The sequence below is a fragment of the Periplaneta americana genome, chromosome 14 (assembly GCF_040183065.1).
Source record: "Periplaneta americana isolate PAMFEO1 chromosome 14, P.americana_PAMFEO1_priV1, whole genome shotgun sequence".
NCBI lineage: Eukaryota > Metazoa > Arthropoda > Insecta > Blattodea > Blattidae > Periplaneta > Periplaneta americana.
The window spans coordinates 73,937,661-73,944,483 of record NC_091130.1 but is presented as its reverse complement, the minus strand read 5'-3'; positions in this window follow the sequence as shown (position 1 = coordinate 73,944,483).

The window sequence follows — 6,823 nt, the reverse complement described above, 5'->3', positions numbered from 1 at the left end:
CCACATACACGTTGAAATCTGTATCGATACATGTATGGATACAAATAGTGATACATGCATCCGAGATCTGTATCTAGTATCAAGGCCCCCATTAACGTTGAGATCTGTATCGATACGAATAACGATACATGCATCCGAGATCTGTACCTAGTATCAAGGCCCCCATTCATGTTGAGATCTGTATTGATACAAATAACGATACATGCATCCGAGATCTGTACCTAGTATCAAGGCCCCCATTCATGTTGAGATCTGTATTGATACAAATAACGATACATGCATCCGAGATCTGTACCTAGTATCAAGGTCCCCATTCATGTTGAGATCTGTATCGATACAAATAACGATACATGCATCCGAGATCTGTATTTAGTATCAAGACCCCCATTCACGTCGAGATCTGTATCGATACAAATAGCGATACATGCATCTGAGATCTGTATCTAGTATCAAGGCCCCCATTCATGATGAGATCTGTATCGATACAAATAGCGATACATGCATCCGAGATCTGTGTCTAGTATCAAAGCCTCCATTCACGTTGAGATCTGTATTGATACAAATAGCGATACATGCATCCGAGATCTGTATCTAGTATCAAGGCCCCCATTCATGATGAGATCTGTATTGATACAAATAGCGATACATGCATCCGAGATCTGTATCTAGTATCAAGGCCCCCATTCACGTTGAGATCTGTAATGATACAAATAACGATACATGCATCCGAGATTTGTATCTAGTATCAAGACCCCCATTCACGTCGAGATCTGTATCGATACAAATAGCGATACATGCATCCGAGATCTGTATCTAGTATCAAGGCCCCCCATTCATGATGAGATCTGTATTGATACAAATAGCGATACATGCATCCGAGATCTGTATCTAGTATCAAGGCCCCCATTCACGTTGAGATCTGTATCGATACAAATAGCAACACGTGCATCCGAGATCTACATCTATTACAAGGGCCACATACACACTGAGACGGAACCATTTAGAGTACGTACACGTTGGAGCGACGATAAACGATAAAAGAAGCAGCGATGCTATAACCTATCAGAGAGATTTTTTTTTATGTTTAATATTGGTCGACCAGCAAACTTGCTATACAGACCACTGTTAAATTTTGGAATATCACATGCAGAATATCATGCTGAGGTTGGCTCTAAAGGCTCCTCTAATTAATTTAAATTAATTAATTAAACATTTTTGTGAATTATGTGAACAAAAATATGATGATTTTCTGTGTTAAATTTATGAAGAGTCGTCAGTATCACTAAGAAGGATGTCTTGAGGGAGTTTCCTTTTAAGTCGAGATGGCTGACAAGATCTTGCTCCAATGTTATATGTCACAGCTCCAGGAACACCAGGAAGTTTATTGAAGAAAGATTTTGACATTGAATGGATGTACTGTTCTAGTGGAAGAATTCCCAATTCTTGATGCAGTTGTTGATTTCTTACAAACCAGGGGGCATTTGTTGCAGTACGCAGGAACTTGTTCTGGAGAACTTGTAGGCGATGCATGTGCGTCTTATTTGCTGTCCCCCACACTGGCGCTGCATAAGTTAAAAGAGGTCGTACAAGCGAGGTGTAGAGTAGCATTGAACAGTCCAATCCAATTTCTGAACGTCTATTAACCAAAGGGTATAATTTTCGAATTCTAGAAGAGGTTAGTGTAACAATGCGAGTTATATGGGCATTCCATGTAAGTTTCGTGTCTAATAGTATTCCCAAATATTTGACAGCTTCTTGACTAGAGAGCCATGTAACTTGTTCATTTAGAAGAACCAAAGGAGGTGGATTATGAATAGGCCTTAAAGAGAAGATTTTAGCTTCTGTCTTGGTAATGTTGAGTAGTAATCTCCAGTCAGAGAACCATTTAGACAGCTCCTGTAAGGATGTCTGAAGAGTGCTGATTGCAGTATTTAGGTTACTATGAGAATAAAAGAGAACTATATCGTCAGCATACATAGCTATGTGTCACGGTTGTAAACATGGAATGTCATATGTGAAGATATTGAAGAGAAGTGGTGACAGTATAGATCCTTGTGGTACTCCGGCTAAAACTGGACGAAGCGTTGATTTAATGCCATCTATACGTACTGAGAACTGACGCTCAGATAAAAAGCTTTTCACGATGCGTGTGAGATAGTCAGGAAAACCAATTCTATATAATATCAGAGAGAATTGAAGCATGCATTGTCATTGAGATGTGCATAGTGGAGTAACGATAAAAGCGAAGATACACGATAAAAGCGACGAAAAAGAAAAATTTCATTTTCTTCACTATTGTCGTTCATATGATTTTTTTTATTATTATTTATTTATTGGTCGACCAGCAAACTTGCTATACAGACCACTGTTAAATTATGGAATATCACATACAGAATATCATGCTGAGGTTGGCTCTAAAGGCTCCTCTAAGTAATTTAAATTAGTTAATTAATCATTTTGTGAATTATGAGAATAAAATTATGATAATGATTTCCGTGTTAAATATATGAAGAGTCGTCAGTATCGCTGAGAAAGATGTCTTGAGGAAGTTTCCTTTTAAGTTTAGATGGCTGACAAGATCTTGCTCCAATGTTATATGTCACAGCTCCAGGAACGTCAGGAAGTTTGTTGAAGAAGGATTTTGATATTGAGTGGATGTATTGTTCAAGTGGAAGAATTCCCAATTCTTGATACAGTTGTTGAATTCTTACAAACCGGGGGGCATTTGTAGCAGTTCGCAGGAACTTGTTCTGGAGAACTTGTAGGCGATGCATGTGAGTCTTATTTGCTGTCCCCCACACTGGCGCTGCATAAGTTAAAAGAGGTCGTACAAGCGAGGTGTAGAGTAGCATTGAACAATCCAATCCAATTTGTGAACGTCTATTAACCAAGGGGTATAATTTTCGAATTCTGGAAGAGACTAGTGTAACAATACGAGTTATATGGGCATTCCATGTAAGTTTCGTGTCCCAAATATTTGACAGCTTCTTGACTAGAGAGCCATGTAACTTGTTCATTTAGAAGAATCAAAGGAGGTGGATTATGAACAGGCCTTAAAGAGACACATGATCTGTGATTAAGATAATATTAATCTCTGTATAATGACCGGTGGTTATCAATATGTCCGAGTATTAATCGATTTATGATTATTTCGGCATATTAAATTAATTATCATGGATAATGACAAATCGACTAGTTGTGTATTTATTCGTGATACGTTATGAGAGCACAAGAACCAATCACATCACAATGAATTTATATTAGCTTTGGGAAGAGAAACGGGTTCATTTTGTACGTATTTAGGTTATATTAACCTTGAACCTAGTAGCTGATATTTTCTATGTATCTTCTTTCATTAAGTGATTATCTTCTACTAATAAATCAAAATGTTCGCTTCTCGCGTCCTCGTTGCTCCGATATGAATACTTGATTCTTTGATAATATCAAAGCGTCGCTAGGTCGTTTCTTTTATCGTTTATTGTTGCTCCAACGTGTACGTACCCTAAGGCATCAGCGCGGAACCGAAATGCTGAATCCTCTACCCTTGTTTATGGCAGTTGCAATAGCATTGTCACAAGTTTTAAAGGAAAAAGAGCAATGGTTATTTGCACTTGTCAACCAGATCTGTTAATAACATTTCTCTACGTTCTTTGAGTAATCTTTCGCCTTCGAATTCCACAAATACGGATGTAACTTATACTACATGTTCAAGAACTCTTCTCAATACTCCCGATCTGCAGACATTGTACAATAATGAAAATTAGTATGTATAAAACACTGTCCTTCTGCTATATGAAAAAAAATATTTTTACGATTTGAAAAATGATGTACATTTTTTTTTTCAAAATTCATTTCACTGTGCAGTGATGAAGCTTTTCCCACATAATTTAAAAACTATCCAATATTCTGTGATGAAATTTGTGTGTGTATTTATCCATATCATATCTACAATATGATGCAAGATCACTCCTTTAACTTCGATAGATTGTCTGATAAAAAATAAATTCATTTTAAAAAATGGTCAAATATCAGTATTTTCTTCTAACACAAAATAAAAAAAAATATATTTATTAAGGAATGTAGTTGAAAGAGCATGATAATGTAAACATGACTTTCAACAATAAAATAAAAGAGAGAGAACATGAAAAATTAACATGTTCATGAGTTATGAGGGAAATGCTTCATCACTGCACAGTGAACTGCCACCGTTTTCAATTTTGAAAAAAAAAAAAATATATATATATATAATTTTTTTAAATCGTAAAAATATTTTTTTCAAATAGCCGAAGGGCAGTGTTTTACAGATACCAATTTTAATTTTTGTAGAAGATACAGTAATGGAAGAAAAGAAATGTTGAATATTTCCAAAACTTTTACTGCTGTAAGCTGTACCTGATCCCTTAAATTAACTTTGAAATGACCTTAAAACTCGAAATATATCAATTAAACTAAATTCATTATGTTTCATGGCTTAAACACGAAAGCAGTGACATGAATAAAATTCATTTACTTACACCTGTTACTTACATAAAAGTGTAAAATTACATATTCCGTGAAATTCATGCAACACTGTTGTTTGTACACTTACTCCACGGGCAGAGGGTAGTTACGTTTAGATGCATAGTAAACTAGCATGTAGTGTGCACAGGGTTGTCTTTCAGTGGTGGTCACTTGCTGTTAGTCTATCATTGAGAACTGTTATCTACAGTGGAGCGTCGAAAGGAGCTCAGTTCCGATTTAAAGAAAGTTATTGTTCGCCTGGCTCTGAAAGACTATTTGTATAGGAAAAGATGTAAAGTAGTGCATAAAACAAATTCTACAGTACAACACAGTGTAGAAAAATTTCTAAATCACGGAACTTGGAATAAATTGGCAAGAAAACTAAGCAAAAATTGCTAAATGCACGTGACAAGAGATTCATAGTTAATCCAGTTGTCAAAAATCCAAGAATAAGTGTTAAATAAATTCGAGTCATGACTGAAGAGTCTTCAAATACGAAGATCAGTAATCAAACTACCCGGCGTTTGTTGTGGAAAAATGATTACCATGGCAGAAGACGCGAAAGAGGCCGAACATTATTGATACAAATCGAGCTCAAAAATTAGACTTCGATAAAGAACATGTTGATAAGGATGAGTAATTTTGAAACAGGGGGATTTGGTCAGATGAGATGGAGATAAATCTTTATGGTTAACGGATGCATTCATAGCATATGGAGAAAGCCCAACACAGATAACGACAGAAACAACGCATTATCTACAGTGAAACACGGGTGTGGATGCATACTATTGTAGGGTTGTATGTCTGCAAATGGTGTGGGAAATATTGAGTTCAAAGATGGATAAGTATGTGTACAATAACATTTTAAGGTCAAATGTTAGGCAAAGTGCACAAAAAATGGGGATGCTACTTGTGTATATGTTTCAACAAGACAATTACAATAGACCAGCCGTGGCGAAAATGTGACTCGCGAGCACATTGTGGCTCGCAATGATAGCTATGCATTTCACTTGCTTCCTACCTCCCCCAACCCCACCCTCTCACTCACTGGAATCAAACTCCGTTCCATTTGTATTTGTCTCTGACCTGCGAGTGGCGTATCGTCGCAATGTCTCTCTCGAAACCATGAACCTCTACAAAAAGGAAATGTTCAAGTAGGATGGGAGGACGCATTTTTTGCTGTCAATATGATGATAATATTATATGTATGATTTGTTCATAAGTAGGCTATTACGAGAAAAACGGTTGTGTAACATAAAACGGCATTATACTACACGTCACTCATGAAACATTAAACGGTTATTATTATTATTATTATTATTATTATTATTATTATTATTATTATTATTATTATTATTATTATCTCTGTACGTCGATCCTTTTTCAGCAGATGTACGAATAATGCGCTTTGATGTTCAATTTAAACTCGCAGATTTACAATGTGATGTTAAATGAATGCTAGATATAAGGACTTGACAAAATGTTGAACTTTTCAAATCTTTGCCAAAAAATAAATATCCGAAGCTTCGTTCTTTCGCTTGCTCTGTTGAGCTGGCCTTCTATGCCCAAGGTTGCGGGTTCGATCCCGGGCCAGGTTGATGGCATTTAAGTGTGCTTAAATGCGACAGGCTCATGTCAGTAGATTTACTGGCATGTAAAAGAACTCCTGCGGGACAAAATTCCGGCACATCCGGCGACGCTGATATAACCTCTGCAGTTGCGAGCGTCGTTAAATAAAACATAACATCTAACAGCTTGCTCTGTTGAAGTCATTTTCGCTACAACTTACGTTTGTGAAAAATTATTTTCAACAATGAAAGTAGTAAAAACCAAATTTAGATCACGATCAAATATCTTCGTGATCAACTACGACTGGCAGTAAGTGATATAATTCCTGATTTTGAAACTCTGTCGCAGAGACATTCTGAATAACGTTAATTTTATGTTGTGATAATGTGTCCTATTTTTTTCTTGTTCATTTCTTTCTTCTCTATACGTACAAAACAGTGTGTAGGCGTGTACTATATAAAATTATACTTAACTTAAGTGCTTGACGTAAGGAAAATGAAAATCTGTTAATAAGTCAGACAGATGCTTCATTTCCCCTTCCACTTCGCCTTCGTCCATAGGTGTTATGCACGTTGCTGGTTACACAGTGGCTCGGCGCACGATCACATTTTCGCCACGGCTGTTTTATGCTATACATTGTGTATGAGGTATGTTCGTCACCTCATGACGTATATTATAGTGTATACATTGTAGCCTACATAAAATATTCCAACATTCTTTGTAATTTGTTTTAAGTAAATCTGAATCACCAACA